This window comes from Musca vetustissima, unplaced genomic scaffold (assembly GCF_032173495.1).
Source record: "Musca vetustissima isolate MV318-11 ecotype Yass unplaced genomic scaffold, APGP_CSIRO_Mvet_v1 utg665, whole genome shotgun sequence".
NCBI classification, from domain to species: Eukaryota; Metazoa; Arthropoda; class Insecta; order Diptera; family Muscidae; genus Musca; species Musca vetustissima.
The window spans coordinates 66,697-89,694 of record NW_026879705.1 but is presented as its reverse complement, the minus strand read 5'-3'; the positions used below and the strand labels follow the sequence as shown (position 1 = coordinate 89,694).

Below are 22,998 nucleotides of genomic sequence, written 5' to 3'. Positions count from 1 at the left end.
GCAACTTGAAATAAATTTAAATAAACTCATTACTTATCATATTGGGTCATTTTTTTTAATAGCTTACTGAAATCAATCTATCAAATTACTTTAACTTTTTAAAGTCTTCATAGACTAAAGGGTTATTTTCAAGCATAGTGTAGCAAACATAAAAATGTGTTGATTTGATATAAATATGCTCACTTGTATCTATATTTTTCATTTTACACTAATTAATTATTGTAAACACAATCGAAATAATACGCACTCAAAGTTGACTAAGCCCCACAGAAACATAAGCATATTTATAGAATAAAAGTCTTGAGCGACTTGCACGGCCAGCTGTGTAACGGTACTTTATATTTAGCACTAATAAATATCACGTATCTCTATTTTAGAGTGTTCTAAATACAAAAACAACAACAACAACTCGTGAAGAACGACACTTTGATTTTTTTCAATTTTGCACAGAAAAACCAGTCATTTGACCTATAGTGCATTCAACGGACACGCACAACCCCGGATGGCTACAGTCGATGTCATTGTCCGCAATTATTATAGCAGAGCCACATCCTTCGACCGTAAAGGCCCGTATCCCCCGGCAATTCATGCACACAACCAACCCTACGGTAAGGCTCCTGCACCGACGTAAACATCGGACCCATAAGGAGAAGTGCCTGCCCGAACTCCTGCATGACAGCTGGCAGTTGGAGTATCTTCATGCACAGTGTCTAGCGTTCGCTCACGCCGCCAATGCCGTATAAATCGGACAATCATTAGAGTGTATAATAAAATGTTCAGTATGAAGACCTTTAAAAGTATATACGTTTCGCTCAGTACACTCCAGTACAGTTGTGGGCATAACTAAGTGAGTGTAAATGTAGGTGCAACTATTGTGGTTCACGAGTTACACTGACTCTCACTTAGAAAGTCAAGGAGACTCACCCATGGACTTAACAGGTGCTTTCTTCGCCCCTCTATTATCTGTTCGCCACTGGCATCATTTGACACATCTCATAACTGTCGACTCAATCGCCTGAGCTCTCTCTTATTTGGCGACTGCTTAGCCGGCGATTTTCTCTTGTCAGGAGTGTCCATCTTTATTTTTTTGCTGTCCGACCCCATCGGAGAACTCACCAACCTAAATAAAATGGAAAAATCTTAGTACAGGAGAAATCCGCGTCAGAAACCAAGGAGTCAAAGCAATCAAAACCGAACCATTGATACTTGGACTGATGAGGAGAATATTGGTGCCCCAAAGGATGAATCCCTAAAGCTGTGGTGTTAGGCGAGCTCGGGCTTGTTAGTGTTCAATGGTATGAAGTTAAGGTAACGATTGTATTCGGACGGAGACTGGCCGATAATTGGGCGTCACAACTATTACATCGGATTAAAACTAAAGCATTTTAGAAACTCTAGGGAGACAAATTGGAACTCTTATGTGTTGCTAAGAGTCTTTTTAATATGTAAAGAAGAGAGATCAACAGAGTTAAACGCGATTCTTAGAAATTTAGTGAGTCGATAGACAGTGTTAACGAAGTTGAAAGATTTCGGAAATAACTATCATAGAACCATATGACAATATGTGGTATTAAACGAAATGACGGATCATGGACTAACTTCGGATTAGGGACTCTAGATCTTTTATCAGATATATATTTGCACGTCTATCCTCAAACTGGGGCAATGAATCCATGATAATTAACGTAATTAGCTATCCAAAACTTGTATGACTGATAAATACTTTCCAACGTTCCAAATCTCCTGGACCAGAGATGTTGCAAATTGCAGCGTATCAAATCTTAACCGTAATATAGCTTATTTATCGACCATGTTTAAGACTATCATACCAAGTTTGTGGATGGAGGTAAAAGTAGTTTTCGTTCACAAAGCTGGGAAGCCAGGCCATATCTTGGATTAAAGGACGAATAGCCTTAATTTTTCAACTGTTAGTCTTTAATTGGGATAAAATCTTATGCCTAAACAATTTACAGTGCAAGCCTTTAAATGCTGCCTGTGGACATATAAGGATCCCGAACGAATTTTGGTAATCACACAACATATTCTGATCTTAGTCGTTAATTGTTGATTTGGTCTTTAATACCATCCAATTTTATCTTTGCTATTGCAGTGGCACTTGATTAGAAATATCTTCAAAGTTTGCATATTTTCCGGAGTTCCGGGAAAGGTATATCGTGGAATGGGGTTGTAAAATTTCCTACTAAAACCATGAACGCATATCTGAATTAAATTTCATAAAAAATGTATCAAATATAAATGCAATAATAAAAATTCCTCACACCTCTACCCACTTCATGGAAGAAACATTAGTCACGTATGTAAAGAAATATTTAAATAAAATCAAAAACAAACAAAGTAATGACGACATCGCAATTCCCCTCATTTATTCATTCATTTGTGGCAGTTGAATGCCTCACACTTGGGATCAATTAATTAATTATTTATTTATGCAAAAAATAAAAAAAAAAAACAAAAAAGCTTACAAAGAAACAAAACTGTGATGGTCATTTGTGTTTGACATAAACACATGCATATATGGACAAGGGGCGAGGAGATGTGGAGTAGATTTGAAAAGAAATTACATTCATAAATGTATGAATGAATGTTCTTCTCTATGTTAACAACATTAAAATAATATATGTTGTGGTGAAATAAAAAAAGCCTAAATAAATTAATACTTATGTTCCAATGAACGTAGTTTATTTTGAATATCATTAAGAAGCCCCAAACGGAATCGAAATTTAAGAATATTTTAAATGTTTGAAAATCAATTTTACAGGAGTCCAACATAACTAATTGTGGGTCATAAGCAACTTTTTTTATAAGCTTAGCGGAGAAATGCAGACATGTTGTAATGTCTGATTATAACATACGTGCAGGCATGTTGGAATGCAATAACAACAATAAATAATTACTGTATTGGCATATATGACATCAAAGAGGAAATTACAGAGACCATCTGTCGCATAATGCTGATGTTTATAAATATAGTATAGTGATATAAATATGCATAAGCATGTACACTGCATGAAAATAATATAAGTACTGTCGCAAATATTTTAAATATCATTTTAATAACCCCCGTGTAAGGAACTCTATGGAATTAAGATTGGTACAGTTAATACTAATTTTCTTGCAAATATGCTGTCATTTGGTGCCTCAAATGTCTCCTGAAGTTCGGAATGACTCTTTTTAACCCCAATTGAATCCAATGGAAATATATATATAAATACGGAGAGTAAATTTTACACCCTACACAATTTTTTTTTGTGTAGCACCAAATGTTGAATTATGAATTATTGCTTCCCGATCCACGATTTAGTATACGGAATGTCATATATCGACTAGCTGAATCGATCTAGGCATGTGTGTTCCTCTGTCCATTATAATTTGCACTCAAAGTAGAGGCCACAGATAGGTACCAATCGGCAAGACATAATGCATGCAAGTCGGTTTCTGGCCAAAAACGACACGAAACGAAATATTATTTACCGACCCTATAAAGTATATATATTCTTGATCAGGGTAAAAATCTAAGACGATCTAGCCATGTCCGTCCGTCTGTTGTTATATGGGGTAGACCCCACATAAGGGCAATCCCAATTTTCGGTATTTTAGGGTCCTTGAGCGAGTTTTTAACACATTATAAATATCAGTCCTCTTTTTCTGGTGCGCCCCAATTTACGGTATTTTGGGGGTATTTTTAAGCGCGTTTATAAACCGAATTCGCTGAAATTTGGTACTATGTGTTCTTGTTGGGTACCAAATTTCTCCACTAAAAATTATAAATATAGGTCCATTTTTTCGGGTAGCCCCCATAAAAAGGCACCCCAATATTCGGTATTTTGGGTACATTGGGTTATTTTTGGGTACCAAATGTTTCCACTACAAATTATAAATATCGGTCCACTTTTTCTTGTAGCCCTCATATAACGGTACCCCCCAATTTACGGTATTTTGGGGGTATTTTTAAGCGCGTTTTTAAACCGAATTCGCTGAAATTTGGTACAATGTGTTCTTATTGGGTACCAAATTTCTTCACTAAAAATATGGGTCCATTTTTCCGCAAGGCCCCATAAAAGACACCCTCAATTTTCGGTATTTTGTAGTTCTTGAGCGCGTTTTTCCACCGTAAATGTAATTTAGTATTTTCTAGCCGCATAAGGTAACAAATCATCCTACCAAAAGTTATTGATATTCGCCCCCTTTTAAGGGTAGTTCCCATATAACCCCCTTCTTATGTTAAAATAGTTAGCTGACTTGTTCCGCGTGTAGGGGTTGTCCCCATGTAGGCGTATTCTACCATAGTATAGGGGATAGTCGTTACTCCAAATAGTCAGTTGTACCCTACAAATTATGGAATTCTAAGACGATTTAGCCATCGGTTGTAATCATTCCGACTTCTAAGGAAGTCGTGCTAAAAAACTCGAACCTGATGATAAGGAAATATATCGAACTGCATTTAAACATCTCCCCCATATATTTATACCTCCTGAAGGAAAGAAAGAAAACAAAAATATTGGGTTCGAAATTGTCATATGTCGGTCATTAATTAAGCATAGCCCTCATATATATAACCCCAAATATTCGCTAATTCCTACACTATGTAATACAAATTGCAGTCCACGCTTTGGAGTTTTCATTAAAAATTGCTAAAATTTGTATTTGGTGTACACAATGGTTTACATAAAACGGTTTGTAGAATTATCGGTAAATGTAATTTTAAAAATTTGACTTCAATTCTATTGATGTTAAAGGCTAGATATAGAAAATATACTATATACATAGAACCTCATAAAGGTTCCGTCGCATTTTCGGTGTTTCTGATATTTTAGTTTTTTAAGGGTGAACTAATTTTTAATATATTTTCTTGTTTAGACCTAACCGGTGTTTTAATCCAAAAATGTCTTATCAATAGTTAATTATCCGCCTCTCCCCTTTTGTTATTTTTGCAACCATTGATGTTACAAAATTCGCATATGTATTTTCCAAAATTATTTCCATATAAATGATAAATACAATGTATCACCACTTACTTGGTTAGTTTAACATTTCAATGTTTGTTCATTTCAAACACTGTGTTGTTACTATAAAATTCGCATATGTATTTTCCAAATAATTTCGATATAAACAACAGATGTAATAGGTGCAGCAAGTGTTGATACGGCCAACATGACCATGACCAGAGTGTTTAAAAATATTATATGTGATGATTGTTCTAATTGTGACTTAATATGCGAACATGGATGTCAATAAGACAACGAGACAAGACATAACAAAGAATTATATTCATAAAATGCAGAAATCCGGACATTGGCAATGCTCTACTTTGAAACATATTTTTTCAGAACATGAACAACCTATTAAGGCGCAGTCCTCACCGATTTGAGGAATTTTAAAAGTATGGTGGAAGGTATAAAAAGTTCAGTATTCACGAACATAGCTCCGAATGACTTTGGCCTTTACTGGTTTTCTGTCCATTTATACAAAAATAGAAAATAAAACATTTATTATACCAAGTCAAGGTTTGAAACCTTCCTGTCCTTTAATAGGAACATTGTATTAATCCCTTGGCGATCGTCTACTTTTTTCTATATAATTTCCATTCGCCACTAAAATATGATTTGTGACACAATTTGCATTGTCTCTGAGGAACGGTTTACACAAAGACCATTATTATTTTCCACAATTTGCAATGCAGTTGAGAACACTTTTCTGATGTTGTTGCTGTACAACAATTATTATAATTGGTGGCATGCAACGTTGGAATATAACACCAGCAGCAGCACCAACAACAGCAATGTTAATATTCATTTCACTACCAAACGATTGGAGGAAATAGTAAAGCACCTTGAGTGGTAGTGAATTATCAATGAATTTGCTTCGTGAATAGTTGAAACTGCTAACAAGTTGTCGTTCGTTTTTTTCTTCGACGGGCTAAGTGAGTGCAACAACGACAAGTTGCCAACGCCAATGATGATAGCCTTCATTGTAATAGTTAATTCTATACTGCGAACAAAAGACATAAGTAAAAGTAATAAGTTGACGGGGTGTTGTAGTTTGGGTGATAGCTTGTAAAAATAAAATACTCCGGTGATTCTTGTGGACTTTTAAAAGAAGACCTTAAAGTCTTTTATAGAATGATCTCCATGAGAAGACCTTGTGGTCTTCTATAAACAGACCTTCTATAAGAAGACCTTCTAGTTTCATATGTGAGCATATTTTGGTATTCTATGAGAGTACCTTTTGGTATCCGGTCCACTATAAGAAGACCTTTTGATCTTCTATAAGATGACCTTCTGGTCTTCTATAAGATGACCTTCTGGTTTTCTAATTTCATATGTGAGGATATTGCGCTCTTCTATGAGAATACCTTGCGGTATCCTATGAAAACGCATTCTGGGTTTCTAGATTCTATAAGACCTTTTGATATTCTATAAGATGACCTTTTGGTCTTCTATAAGAAGACCTTCAGGTCCTTTGTAAGAAGGCCTTCTGGTGTTCTAGTTTCATATGTGAGGCTATTTTGGTCTCCTTGGGGTATCCTATGAAAAGACATTCTGGTTTTCTAGCTTCTATAATACCTTCTAGTCTTTTATAAAATGATCTTTCGGTCCTCTATAAGAAGACCTTTTGATCTTCTATAAGATGACCTTCTGGTCTGCTATAAGAAGACCTTCTGGTCCTCTATAAGAATACCATCTGGTGTTCTATAAAAATACCTTCTTATGGAAGACCTTCTGGACTACTATAAGAAGACTTTATGGGGTCAGAAGGTATTTTTATAGAAAACTACACGATCTTATAGGAGACCTATAAATGACCAAATATTCTTCTTATAGAAGACCTTCTATTTTTCATTCGCTCTCTCTATATTATTTTTTAAAGAAGACCTTCTGGTCTTCCATAAGAAGACTTTCTGGTCCTCTACAGAAAATTCTAAAGAAAGAGAAGACATTTTTTTAATTCTTGTCATTACTTTTTAAACACCCTTTTTTCCTAATGTCCACTTCTATACTAACACTGTTGTTGAGAAAAAAGACAAATGAATGGCAGACGTTTGTCATTAGTTTACCATTTTCTAGTAGTTGTTGTTATTGCTGTTATGGCATTGTAAATAATTACCAACTGTCAGTAAAGTTCAGACATTATTCTCGCATTTTGCAGTTTTGTAGTCGTAGAAAAATAAAACGTGTTTAGAAATCTCGACACACCATTCGCCATTCTGATGATGACGGCCAATTGTCTGACCATTTTTGCCCTTCCTTTGGAGCAAAAAAATATATTTAGTTTGTCTTGTTGTTGTTGTGTTCTTTCTTTGAATATTCTCATGTGACGCGATGCAATTATTTAGAAAATACCAATAAATTAGAAATGATTTAGTGGAGGATGTGAGTGAAATAAATGCAGCAAGTAGTCTCAAGTGTGTGATGAAGTGTACGAGAGCAGTTCGGAAAGTTCTTAGCCTAAAACAAAAAGCGTGGTATAAACAGAAAGAAGTTAAGTGTTTTGGAAACTTCCATCTCTGTTATGAACACATGTTAATTTTTTCGATCTGGTAACTCCTTCATATAGAAACAGATGTTCAAAAAAGACAAATCCGCAATTTTTAACAATGGAAAAATTAGAAATGCGTGCTTTCATTGTAAAAAAATTGCGGATGAGTCTTTTTTGAACACCTGTTTCTATATGAAGGAGTTGCCAGATCGAAACAAAATTGTACATGTGTTCATAACAGAGATGGAGGTTTCCAAAACACTTAACCTTTTACTTTTTGTACTAGACTAAAAACTTTCCGAACTGTCCTCGTATGTGTGTGCTTTTAAATTTAGTATTTGAATATGGTTGTGGATATTTTTTTCACGGTTTTGTTGACTTTGATAAAAAAAAATATTGCTTCTTTTTATTATTGATTAAATTGAAATTTAATAACCACAATACGAATGTGTCATTATTAGTTATTGGTATTAATATAGCTTCTCATATAATGAGTTATATATGAAGAACTTCCTTTTCCGAAAATGAAATTTGAAGAAATATGGCATGGAGTTTATTTTCGGCGGATAGGAATTGCAGAGTATGAGGTGGAAATTGAGATCTTAAATCCATATAACAAATGATAGGTATTAGAATCAAGTCAATGATTGACGTTCATCGGTAGAAAACATAAGAAACTTCTAATCCAACAGCACTGTTATGTTTTGGAGGTGTCGTATGCGAAGTGGAAAAAGTGATACGACAATTGGTTTGAACCGATTTTACGTTTTTACACGTTTTTATTTATTTTGTGTTGTATTATCGTAACTTTAAAAGAGAACTGTAAAAGGGATCTGTCTAAAATAAATCATATGGGTGATATAATAAAAATGTAAAAATTAGATTTTAATTAACGGCCTTTGTTAATTTTTGCTATTTAAGACTTCGATCTGGTCATTACAGCTCTAATCATATAAAACGTGCTCTAACTTATGTGACTCATAATAATTTATTTTTTATTGAACTGAGAAAAGAATCGTCATGTAGCCACAAAAGAAATAACAGGTGAATTACTCATTTGAAGCTACTTGAAAATAAAAATTACCAGTAAAAAACAGCATACAAATATATCGATTCACGTCAATATTGAATGATGCCAAAAAAGTGATGAATTCAGCAGCCATGATGAAAACAAAAAACAATGAAAAACCAGTGAGCGGAGCAGTATAGTCGGACGGGGCCGACCATACGATACCCTACCCAACTATCACGGAACTCTAACTTTCTGCTGATGTTTATTCCGAGCCTGGGGAATATTTCTGATATTTGCACCATACTGCCTGATTAGTGGTTAACAGCATCTCTTCCTTACACTGATATATTTTCCGAATATTACTAATATTCAGTATGTCCCTCTATACTTGTCGAGATTCCTTTCGCCGTGGGGTTTTTTGTGAAAAAAACGACTAAAAAAAAACACAAAAATTAAGTTTTCGGTCCACTTCATTTCAAAATTATTATCTGATATCACCAACAATTATAGCCGTTGTCCTTGACCATAAATGGAATCTCATGGAAATTTTCAAAGCGATCAGCGCTATATTTCCGCCCTCTAGTGTGGTAATGGGTTACTAAATAATATCTCAGTACGTAAGCACCTTTAAATATTTAAGTGTAACTCCCACATCAGAGTACATACGACCATATAATTTGTATCAATTTAAAGGTCAACCACTCCACTTTGGTATACTATCAACTTTTCGGTCCTATGTCCTTCAGGAGTAAATATATACGCCAAAGAATATATATTTTCTAATTTTTCTCACAAAAGTCGGGGTCCATTTGACCCGCTAAACACTGGCCGATCATTGTCAAAACAGGCATGCTTACTCTTCGGCCCGATCCCCTTCTCCATGTAAAAATTCGTGATGCTTAAGCCATAATTGCGGCCTCTGGAGCGACCAGAAAAGCCGACAAAAATTTAGTATTTGGTCCATTTCATCCTTTAAATATTAAACGATCTATATCAAAAACAATAGGGGTCTTCATTGGACCGAACCCATCCTACATGCAAAATTTCGTGAAGATTGGTCCATAACTGTGGCCTGTATCGTGTTTACAATAATAATTTTTTTACAATTAAAATCTATTTTCAGAACATCTACCAACCTTCATTAAATTGGGATAATTGTAAAATAATTTCACTTTTATCTCTAAAAGCTTTTAAATGTATATCGCCCCAACTTGAAGATTCCTTAACTCCCTGCCCACTCTGTAATGATAATAATTTATTTTTTTTTTTTGTACAAAAGAACGCCCTGCAATCTTAATTCCTTTTTTTTCTTATTTTCAAAATCAAAAATTCCACTTACATGTAATTTACATCAACACGCACGTTGCCAATTATTCTCTGGTAAAAAATGAAAATATCAACAGATCTTTGCAACAGCCCTGTAATTTGTGTGTCAGTCATTAAGATTGATGTTGCATGTGCAACAATGCCACAATCAAGGCCAGAGGTAAATGTAACAAGTAAAGGGCTGAACTAAATGTCGAAGAACGTCATTTAAATGACTGGTAAAGAGAGAACAAAAGATTTTGAAATAGAGTAGCTGGTAAACTACGTTAAAAGGAAAATGAAATATGTTTCAAGTGGAACAGATGGAAATTTAAACTTGAGTAGAAAAACTACAGATTTCGTTATACGCATTTGTGCAGATATTGATAAAAAATATAAGAAAATTTTCAAAATTTTACTGATTAATATTTTTATAATATCATGCGAATCAATTATCCTATTTGAACAAAACTTTGCATAAACTATTATCTTTACCTAGCCTAGATCAAGTCCGAAGATGGGGCCCACCGGTTCACCTTCACCAATATTAAATGGGGCGGAACGTGAAAAATAACAAATTCGTTTGAAAAACTTCTCCAAAATCTTCAAAACGCCAAATTTTGCCATTCACAGTCAAAAAAGTAAAAAAAATGACAGTTGGGAAGTACCAAGGGCTATAGTTAATTGTGGACCAATATTATTAATTTTTAATGAAGGTATAGAAATTGTCAAACTGTAATCAATTAAGGGCTATAGGTACACCTTTGAACAAATCATCAAAAGAACGAAAAACAGAAGCTTTCATATTGTGAAATATTATGGACGGTATACAAATATTAAACTTTGGATCTATTTCACAATTTTCAGTGACGCTTTTATTAACAATATAACATTTATTTGTTATATTGTATTTAACATCTCTATCGAAATAATTTGGAAAACACATATGCGAATTTCATAACACAATTTGGAGCAACAGTGTCTATTAAAAACAATCAATGGATTGCAAAAATAACCACAATCGAGTGTGTGGAGAGACGTCGGTTGTCAGCAAGAGAAACAGTAGTCAAACTGTTGCAAAACTAACAACCACCAAGTGTGGTGAGAGTTGGAGGTCGATATCAAAACAAAACATTTGTTTTTGTCAAAGAGAGAGAGAGAGAGAAAGGAAAATATGAGCGCATATAGTGGTAGTGGTCAAAGTAGGAATCAATTTTGAAATTAATGAAATGTTAAATTGTATTCTAAGTAAAGTCGTTTTTTCCCAAAATATACTTCGTTAATACTTTTTCTCAGATTCTCTCTCCAATAATCCAATTAAGCGCCCAATTCATAACTGAACAAATAATAAAATAATAGCTCAGAATATTTGCAATTATTCCCTTCTAGTTCTTAACATTTTTGCACTTAGCTGCACACGGAATATCAAGTTAAAAAACGGGCCTTATTTCTTACAACAAAATACAATTAATACTTTATTAATGCAATAAATAAATACGTCAAAAATAATAGTCCTTCTTTTTCATTATTAGATATTCAGTTGATCGCGTATTCCTGAAAATGTATCATTGTCCTCTTTTTATGCAGTGATTTAACTTACGTGCACGTTGATGCAGGCAAGAGACTTCAGATATCGGCACTTTTGACTTTCCTGCACATAAATAATTGCATGTGTTGCTTGTCAAAACTACTGTATATCTTCATTAAAAACTTGTAATGTAATAGTTAATAATGGCGGGACAGTTATATGGGGACTATGTATAAAAATAAGTAGAAAAGAAATGCCGGATTAAAGCCAATTCTGTTGAAAATGTGACTAGGGATAGTTAGTACAATTGGGTTCTTCCGAAAGAACTGATTCAAAGAAACGATTCCGCAAAAGATTCGGCTTTTCGGGGAGAATGTGCGAAAGACTAAAGTACAAAATAACAGAAAATGTGGTCTGAAAATTTCAGCCGGACGGGTGTTTTTTGTGACGCTATTCCGTGAACCGTAGTTTCATTGTATAGGTAAAATTTCAATGTAGTATCGCTATCTTGGTTTCAACAGACATGCAGAATTGGTTAAAATGCCATAAAATTGTATTCAAACCAAGAATTCAGTGTCCGGAGTTAATATAATCAATATAATCTCCATTTTATGGTGGAGGGTATTATTAAAGTGGTGAAGAGTTTACAATGTCTTAAAATTTCCAACAATCGTAAAATCAATTTACAATCCAGCAAAAGCAGTCATAACAATTTTTATTTTAATAAAATTCGCAATGTTATCCTCTAAGCAAACCGGAAAAACTACATAAAAATTAAGCCAAACCTTGTAAATAAAATCAACAACAACATAAATTTGTTTAAAAAAATACACACAAACAAAAACCAGCAACTAGATGCCTGATGATGTTGTTGGCACAAATATCACTCCGAACATGCAACGAGGTATGCAACAAGCATGTATCAGCTCGCAACAACAGCAAATTAATTGAACTTGACCTTGGCATTGCCAGACACATGAACATTGATTTAGTCAAGGCCAACAATGCTTCACGGCTAATTGCTGCAAGATGTCAAGATGGCGTGTGGAAACTACAAAATCATGGGCAGGACTAAAAATAGTTTGACTCGTTCGCTAGATTTTAGATTTCAGATAAGCATCTTAAAGGAAGTTGGCTACTTTATTTGTGTGTTTTTGTGGGCTTTAATGCTGCTTGAATTGTGGAGTCACTTTCAATTTGCCTCAACTGCATATGCCACATGCTGCTGTGGCCACTAGAGTAGACCTCAATGATGTGGTTGCTATCTCTGATGTTGTGTGTTGTTGTTTTGCATGAAGCATACATTTCATTAGCTTTATCTTGAGACAAGTGGATCTTGTACTTGTTGTCTGGTCTGCTTGAAACATTGTCCAGTCTTCGGAGTGTTTGCTCAGAGGATTGTCGATTTAGACAGGGTTTTTGCTGTTGATATTGTTGTTCGGATGTATGTTTGCCATTGTATCATGTCCCATTTTTTGGTCGTCCACATCATGCCTGTCCGCCCATAGTGCTGTGTTGTGCTGCCATTAAGCTACGTATTTGTTGATACTTTTCGCTACTGTGTAACGCAAAATTTAAGCAATCACTGGATATCGGTAGACAACGACAACAACAAAACGTGTTTTAATCGATTTCGTGTAAACATCATTAATAATATTATTGGCGAAGTTTTCGTTAATTTTGATACAAGGAGAACACAGTGAAGAGTGACATATAAAAACAGGATTGGGATTTTATAGACCATAAAATTACTAACAGAGATATTCGATTTCTAATGTTTAAAAATGTCAAAATAGTGGATTGAATTACCCTCGACCGTATTAAAGTATGTAAAGTTTTATTAAAATTGGTTCAGGTTTAGATATTGACCGCATATATATTTTCGTTTGATTTTAGGTAAATGGTGTGTCAAAGACTCGATGTTTGTTCGATTGGCACAAAATTTTATGTAATTTTGTTACCGAAACGGATCTGAAAAAAGATACAATATATAAATAAACATAAAATAATTAATTTCGTAAAAAAACTAAATGCAAAATTATTACCAATTCGGTTGGCACGGGCCTTTGTATTGAAAATTTTCAACAAGGAGGTATTCTGAGAACTTAAAATGCAATATTACATGCTCTTCGGTTGCATGTGGTCTTAATATCTGAACTCTGTCGGAACCCTTATGTAGCGGATCTTTCAAACTAAGAACCAACATTGAATATATTCTATGAAGCTTGTTTTTCTCATTTGTGCCCTGTTCCTTTTAAAGGATCAAAATGACAAATGTATGGATTTATATCCTCGAGGACCTCGATCGTTCTACATACAAAATGCAATCGATAACATTCTGCATGAAGAAAACTTCCCACTGTACCTCCATAAGTATGTACGTATATATGTGCATAATTGTCATGAAGATAAACAAAAACTCTAGATTTGACCACAAGACATCAATATAATTTATGGGTCCACAACATGAAGACGTCAAGTGCATAAAACAGCAGCAGTACAAACAGCCCTGTAAAGTGACAGGAAAAGACAACATACATAAATAAAACCAGTAAGGAAAGTAGTAAAGTCGGACGGGGCCGACTATACGATACCCTTCACCACTATGGGTATATTAAACAGGACTATTAACATGAAATTGGATAAAATAAAATATGTGATATTTATCTAAATGTGAATCTACCTAGATCTATCCATAAAGTATGTAAATCGACTTCAAATAAATATTAATAGGTGCGTCAATTACTTAAAAGCAATCTATAATAAAAGGGAGCTATATCTAAATCTGGACTGATTTTCACGAAACAAGACAGACATCACTCTAGGCTCAATTCAGTACGTTATGCCAAATTTCGTGCAAATCGAAAGATATATAGCGACTTTGGTGCACCATTTACATGAAATCAAACGAAACTATATATGGGAGCTATATCTAAATCTGGACCGATTTTCTCGAAACTTGGCAGACATCACTCTAGGCTCAATTCAGTACGTTATGCCAAATTTCGTGCAAATCGAAATATATATAGGGACTTTGGTGCACCATTTATATGAAATCGGACGAAACTATATATGGGAGCTATATCTAAATCTGGACCGATTTTCACGAAACTTATCAGACATCATTTTAGACCTAAATGATTAGGCTGTACCAAATTTCGTGCAAATTGAAAGATATATAGGGACCGTTTACATTAAATCGGTTAAATATATATATGGGAGCTATATCTAAATCTGAACCGATTTTTTCAATTTCAATAGGGTTCGTCCTATTGTCGTCCTATTTAACATTGACAGACAGACGGACGGACGGACATGCATAAATCGACTCAGAAAGTGATTATATGCATATTCTCAAAAGGAACCATGTGTCTATCTCGGTTCCTTTTGCCTGTTACAAACATATGCACAAAGACATAATACCCTGTACCACAGTGTGGTGAAGGGTATAAATAGCATAAGTATGCAACTACATACATTTTTTGAACTGGAAGAATGTATATGTCTACTTTTGCCTTTGGTATTTTAATCATAGCCCAAATATAAGGTCTGGTTCAAATCCTTCCTCGGTGGGTTCATTAAGAGACAGTAAATAAACCACTATTAAATGTTTCTTAAGGAATTCATTCAGCAGGAGTAGTGACAGAATCCCTTCCAACCGTGTTTCTTGCCCTGCACTTTACAGTTTAACCATCTATTCCTTAGCATATGTCTGACCCAGTCTGTGATTACCTGATCAACTCGAAAGGCTTCTAAGGATTGGAGAAGCGTTTCGGTGCCAACATCAATGAAAACAGCAAAATTAAACATTTGCATGTCGAAGGTGGCCTCAATGTGTTGTACTACCAGGTTGCGGAGACTGATTAAAATACGCTCTTTCTCACGAATGTTCACGTCGAGAATTCGAATGCTTTCAATTTATCGCGAATGATAAAGTTACAAAGAATGAACAAGCATTCAGAAAGAATTTCAAAAACCAAACGAAAAGAACGATTGTTGTTGTGTGCTCTCACTCCTTTGTTATGTGTGTGCGAACATTCGTTTGACAAATGCTCGTTTGGTAAAGAATTTATCGCGATAAATTCCTTCGTAAAATGAGCCTAAACGAAAAAGAACGTATTTTGAATCATTCGCGACCGAATTTGGCACACCAAACGAAAAGAACGATTGTTGTTGTGTGCTCTCACTCCTTTGTTATGTGTGTGCGAACATTCGTTTGACAAATGCTCGTTTGGTAAAGAATTTATCGCGATAAATTCCTTCGTAAAATGAGCCTAAACGAAAAAGAACGTATTTTGAATCATTCGCGAGCGAATTTGGCACACCCTGTGTAATACCTTGTGAGTGCAGCTAAGTATGGTGATAGATATTCCGTCTTTTTTTGCAATATAGCAGATGATTACCTTAATCATCTGCCACTGTTTCAGTTTGAATATGATTTGTTAATTGAAACTTCTTGATTTTTAAAACGTTGTTCACAGAAAATTTTCCAGGAGTAGCGTTTAGCAATTCTTGTCATTGTGTTATTTAAGTTTAGTATAGAAGTTGTCCCACTAAACTACAGATTTTTACGGCGTGTTCTGTTGTATAGACGTCGAGTCTCTTTTCTTTGTTCCAAATCTTCGCTGTCATTCAGTAGGTTTCAAAGACAGATTTTCTTTATCGAAGAGGACAACTTTCTTTGAGATTAATGTCTATGTCATTAGTGTGTAAAATGTCATACAAAAAAAAAAAAAAATACATAATTCGTATATTATATGAATAGTGTTCAGAAAGTGTTGTTAATGTCGGGATTTCTGCATTTTATGAATGCAATGCATAAAACGATAAACTCTGGTTTCTTGTCAGAAAGAGTGAAAGACAAATTTGGAGTGTGTGTATTTGGTGGTGGTGACACGTTTCTATGGCACAGACATTTTTTGACGTTTTAACTTTTTTTATGTCTTTGTATCGTTTCTTCTTACTTACGTACATTTTCATGTTCTGCGTCAGTAGAACATATAAAATGTTAAAAATTCGGTGGAACTTTTTGTTCGTATCAACACTTGTTTGATGTATTGTATTTAACACCTGTATTGAAATAATTTGGAAAATACATATGCGAATTTTGTAAGATCAATAAAGAGGTGGTAAGAGTGTCTGAAATAAAGAAACAATGGAATGCAAAGCTATTCACAATCGAGAGAGTGGAAAGTCGGCGGTTGTTAGCACACATAAAAAGAAGAGGGGAATAATGAATGGAAAAAGTGGTAAGGTTGAGTGAAGTAGAAAAATAGTTGTGATATTAATGAATTTTTTATTTTTTTTTTTTTGGAAAAAGTAGTGGCTTTCTCATGATTATAAGAATTTGTACTTGTATTCAAAGTGAGGTACATGTACAATATGGCAAAAATTAACTATGAATGAAATTATGTAAATATTCATAAAATTTTGTTTCTGTGTATTTAAGCTTAAGTCTCGTAATTAGAATTAAGAAATTTATTTAACAAAAAGTGGGTGTAATTATCTTATATTTGGTATTCTCATTGGGTAGAACACCTTCTTACTAAAAATTAGTAATATTGACAGAAGTTTCAGGTAACCCCCTTTTAACTTATTAACAAAAGGCTTTTTTTTTTAAACCGAATCGACTCTAATTTCATATATTGAGTTTTCATTCGGTGTTAAATCTTCCTAACAAGATTATCAATATCTGTCTTCGTTTAATATAGCCCCACATTGTGGTAATGTGAGGACCAATGATCAATAGGTTTTTTAAATTTTATAAAATACAAAATTAGTTCCATGTTCGACGCACAATGGGTTAGAGTAGCATGTTTTCTTGGATCAAATCAGGGAAGAAGAATAATATTTATCCTAAATTTCTTTATTTTTCCATTACCAATAAAATAACACCATTAAAATAAGCTAAAAAAATGTTTTCTAAGTATATTTGAGTATAATTTTATTAAATAATGTCAAATATCAGTGTAGATATATAGTGCTAGGAGTACAATATGAGAACTTAAACATTGAATTTTATACGTCTTAAAGTTAATCATCCACATCATCATCATCCGCAAACAGGGATGGTGCGTATGACGAATTTTCAGGTTTTCGACTGTCAAAAAGGTGTAAACGTCGAAAATGTCATATACCTGTATAAAATGTAGTAAACGTCATTTATTTCAATATTATCACCATATACAATAATTTTCAAGAACATATATTATTTTTACTGTATATCTGGCTATTCTTTATTAGAACTAATAAAAAATTCTGAACTTTTTTGAGAAAAAAATTTTGAAATTCGATATCGATTTGAGTAAAGCATACGTTATTTCCAAATCGATAAATGTAAATAGCTATTTTATCAAAAACCTAATAGTTTATACGTCGGAAATGTATGTCATTTACGTCACTGTTTCTGACAGGTCATCTCTGTCCGCAGCATCACCAACTTCTGATAACTGCTCAATATGTAAAAGGGCATTTGACGCAATTTCGGGTCCGTGAATAAAAAACTTGTGCAAAGTGGTAGGCATATTATACCAAGGATACGTTTCAACAAAAAGTCGTCCTGTATTGTGTGCATATATTTGAAATTTTTCATTATTAATCTCATTATCATCTCATTTTTTAGAGTTTTGGTGCGTTTTTTGATTTCATCAGCTAAAAATGTCATCTTGTCATTCATTGCTTGAGCGCTTGAATTCATCATAAGCTTCGGCGATTATAAAAAACAACGTTCGAACTTGTATCTATTTTTTTATGTTAATAAAATCCCTTTTTATCCGATTACTTGATACTGCACAACACAATCACTATTTGTCAAAACAAAGAATATTATTAAAATGATCAAAAACTAAATATTATTGTAACAAAGAATATTATTAAAATAATAAAAATAACAACAATAAAATAGCATAAAAACAAAAAAACACAACACACAGCAACATCACCAGTCGCGAGATCAATGTGACTTTTAGCTAATTTGACTGCTGCAACACTTGTATTAAACAATGCATGGCTTCTAAAAGGCACAAAAGGGCAGCGTAAAATTTTGCAATGTAACACAGATTTATGTCCTCTTTAATATAAACTAAAAATTATGACACGAATGTGGACGAATAATAACTATTTATCCATTTAAAATATAAAAATATTAAATTTTTTGGCATTTTCAATATAAATAACTAAATCTTAATCACTTCCAAACACAATTTCATACTCAAATGTTAACGAAGTATTTGCAAAATAACCTGAACTTCATGGTTCCATTGAAAAATGTTTAACTTTTACAATACTTTTTAAAATAAATAAAATTTTCAACGGGAACGTTTTAACGTTTTTCAGCCTTTTTTGCCACAAAAATTTTTTATGAAGTTTGACTTTGAAGTTTCACTACAAAAACACCAGACCACTTTTGAAATTTATTTTAACGACAAGTGATGTAGAATTTTATATACTGTAACCGGGTGCAAAAATTTTAACAATACTTAAAATTTTATTTTTTAATTAATCCAAGAAAACAGGCTATTCTAACCCACTGAGCGACGATTGTCGCTATCGGCTAACTCCTTCCGATAAACCCCACCACAAATGTTCAAAATTTTGAACTTTATAAATAGGTGCTGAATTTTAATGCTTTTCATCTTCCATAAGAATTGTAGAAAGTCGCTTTAGTGAACTTCACAGATTCCTCTAATACAATATGAAATATGTACATAGACAGGGTTTGCTGGTTCACCTTTGAAATATGTGTAAGTGTTTGGATAATTAATTTAATTTTAAAATGCAATGAGGCGATACATTGCCAGAATGTTAAAATATTAATTCTTTACATAACATGCACATGATGCTGGAGTTTCCATTCGATTATTTTTTGTGGTAATATCTCGCATATTGAATTTATAAATTATGGTAGGTGGGTAGTAGTGCTATAGTTGCATACAACATCACATCAATACACCACAACACATTGCATTTTTATGAATGTATGTGTGCGAGTGTGCTTTCAACTAAACTAATGGAGAGTGAGTTGATAGTAAAAGCGTAGGGGTTTTTCTTTTAAATTCTATTTTTATCATTCGACAGAAAGCAGGAAGTTGGCAGAAGCTGCCAAATAACCATTTCCATTTTCATTCACATCCCCATGGCCATTCATTCAAGAATCAATGAATTATTTTTGACTCTATGCAAATGGGAAATTGGCCTGAAAGTGAGTGAGTGCAACTAATACTTTGAATGTGTGTGTAGGTGGGTGTCTATTGCAGTTTTTCACTTCATTCACATGAACTCACAGACACACAAAAATAAACAGAATTGCCTACTAACCCTGTTAAGAGTATCAAGAACAAAAGTGCTGCTCTACTCTCTGTGCCTTCAGCATAGAGTAACTTAATTGTTAAATGATATGTGAAAAAAAATGTTTTGACATAAAATGTCAAATGACCTAACTACAAAATATATCATTTAGTAGACAATGAAAACTTGATTGCCGTGCCACATTACGTAAATAGCAACCATCCTCGTCTCAACTCTCCCCAGTTGAATTCGTTTTTATTTTCCAATAATTGAAAATTAATGTTTGTGGCAAAATTTCCAAGAATTCAATGGTCATGTCAATATTTTTTTGACAAAGGACAAGCGATTTGACAAATGAAATAAAAAATGGCAAAATAAACATTCACAACAAAATTTTCTGTTACTTGTAATGTCTGACAGTTGAACTATCACTGTGGAAGGATGGATGGATATTGGCAAAAACTTAAAACAGCTCATGATTTATTGATGTTGAGGTTGGTTTATATTTGTTGTTGTCGGCAAAACAAAAAGGATGAAATGGATAAAGTTGAACATTTTGGTTTTTTGTTTGGAAAACAACATTTTAAATCGAATTTTAGCTCAATTAAAGTATGTTGGTTATGCTTTTAGTTTAAAAAACTATTTCTTCGAGAAATTTAAAATTGTGTAATTACATTTTAAAAATTAAATTTGAACTTGGCTATTTAAGTTATGTTAAAAACGGGAAAATTCAATTAAATTTAGGCAATTTGAAATATGTAAATGTTTTCTATCGAATATATTTTTGTTAATGAGCGATTTTAGTAGATTATGTAGAAGTCTAACAAAAAGTTACACCTATTTATGTAAAGCAGACTATCATATTTAAATAATGGATTTCAGCTCACAACTAAAAGTATATATCGTAATATGTAAGTTTCGAGGTCGCCTTATGTAAACTTCCGCAAATATATCCTAACTCTAAGCATAATTCCAATTTATCCACAAGAAATTGTATAGGCTGCATTAAAGTTTTACCATTAAAAAAATCCTACAAATAGAATGAACCACGGAAAATTCAATTCCAGAACCATGAAGTAAAAAATGCACACTAGTTTGAATCTTGAAAAATATTTTATGCGCACTTATGTAATGTTATTGAAAAATTGAACAAATTGACGCAGAAGAAAATACTCCTAGTTTAGAATCAGAGGCGTAGATTTTAAAAATATTTTTTGATAGGACTATAATAGGCGTAGATTTTTAAAATAATTTTTTAAAGACTACCAGAGGCGTAGATTTTTAAAATATATTTTTTAGAAGACTATCAGAGGCGTAGATTTTTAAAAGAATTTTATAGAAGACTATCAGAGGCGTAGATTTTTAAAATAATTTTTTTAGAAGACAACCAGAGGCGTAGATTTTTAAAATAATGTTTTAGAAAACTACCAGAGGCGTAGATTTTTAAAATAATTTTTTTAGAAGACAACCAGAGGCGTAGATTTTTAAAATAATTTTTTTAGAAGACAACCAGAGGCGTAGATTTTTAAAATAATGTTTTAGAAAACTACCAGAGGCGTAGATTTTTAAAATATATTTTTTAGAAGACTATCAGAGGCGTAGATTGTTAAAATATATTTATTACAAGACTATTACCAAAGGTGTAGATTTTTAAAATAATTATCTTAGAAGACTACCAAAGGCGTAGAATTTTTAAATAATTTTTTAGGAGGATGTGAGAGGCGTAGAATTTTAAAATATTTTTTTAGGGGACTGAGAGAGGCGTAGTATTTTAAAATATTTTTTAAAATACTACGTGTAAAACAATTTTTTAGGAGGCAACCAGAAGCGTTTTAAGAGGCTATAAGAGGGCATTGATTTATGAAAAAATTTGGGAGGCTAATTTGATATATCGATGAGGTATGTTTTGCCATAAAAACATACAAGGCTATAGCTTTAATAAAAATATTTAAAAAATCAACTTAAATAAAAATACGTTTAGTTAGATCACCGAAAAAATATTCATACGTTTTTTTAATCGGGCAGACATTTTATAGTCAATTTAAGGGGACCCCCATTCTTGGTGTCAAATTTTTTTTTTTTGGTTTAATTCAAATCTACTCTAATTCTAGGATGTATCTACAATATTTCCAGTGAACATCTCAAGAACTCTTGAAGATATAGCCGATTTATTGTGTCCGCATCAAGAGACGGCAAGAGTGATTCTCAAACTTTAAACGCATTTTTCTCAAAGCAGTATTTTACGAATGGCGGGCACGATAATTCAAAAACTAATAATCCAATCGGTTCCAAATTTTGACACGTATCTCTGGGAGTGTATAGCTCTCGTATGAACTAGCCAATCGGTGAAGATCTTCCTTATTTTTTAATTTGTTTTATGGTAAAAAAATAGGCGTAGCCAATAATCCTAGTTCATACGAGAGCCAGTCATGCACTCCTTCTAAACCGTTGGAATTTCCGGATTCCGATGGTCCAGTGAGCATGCGGGCATGATGCCCGCAATGAAAAATAAGGACTTTTCCTTAATCACCAATAACAACAACAAAATTATTTTTCTTCTCTTTTATTTCTTCAATTACATATGTGTAAAGTTACAAACTATAACATGCATTGGTATTCATTTACCAGCCCAATGAAAATCTTGAAAATTTATTTTATTTATTTATTTAATTCATTCATGTAATACAAAGCCTTTAAGGCCAAAAATTTACACTATAATATAATAACATCTGAGTATAAAAATCATGTATATATAAAAATTAATATATTAATTGATGAGATAAAGTTTGGGTTCAGTATTAGGTATGGCCTCCAACCATTAAAAAAGAAGATATATACAGCAATAACACAATAATAGTCCTAGGTAGCAGTAACCACAATACAAAAATTAATAACTCTTTTTTAGGCATTATACAATTCAATTAGTTTTAGCTTGAACATGTTATTTGAATGTGAAAAAACTCGTAGCTCTAAAGGTAATACGTTCCAGCTACGAGCTATACGAACTAGAAACGATCGACAAAAAATATTTTTCCAAATTCTAGGTATAAATATTTGGGGATTCCTAGAAGAGTGGGAAAAGTCAAACGATCTATATAACGATGTAGGTTTCCTGTTTTTGACAATCTTATAAAATAATGACAAATTGCGAAGGTCAATATATGCATTAAAAGAACATTTAAGAAACTTCTTAACGTACTCAGATACATGGTTCCTTCTAGGGATGTTATGTACAAAACCAGCAATGGTGTTAACAAGTCTCTTGAGTCTATCTAAGTAAATACCCACGGTACCTGAAAAGACTTCCAAACAATAGTTAATATGAGACATTAACAACGCATGACCAACTCTATTTTTGATACGAATGGGT

General features: G+C 33.2%; 1 protein-coding gene across 1 annotated transcript in view; it reads right to left on the bottom strand.

Annotated features, from left to right (window-relative positions):
• LOC133324794 (uncharacterized) overlaps positions 1–3,871 on the bottom strand; it is a 98,709-nt gene extending 94,838 nt beyond the window's left edge. Inside the window, exon 1 of the mRNA XM_061533633.1 lies at positions 3,860–3,871. The gene's annotated coding sequence lies outside the window, so the exon portion shown is untranslated. The remainder of the gene's footprint in view (positions 1–3,859) is intronic.
• Between the last annotated feature and the right edge of the window lie 19,127 nt (positions 3,872–22,998).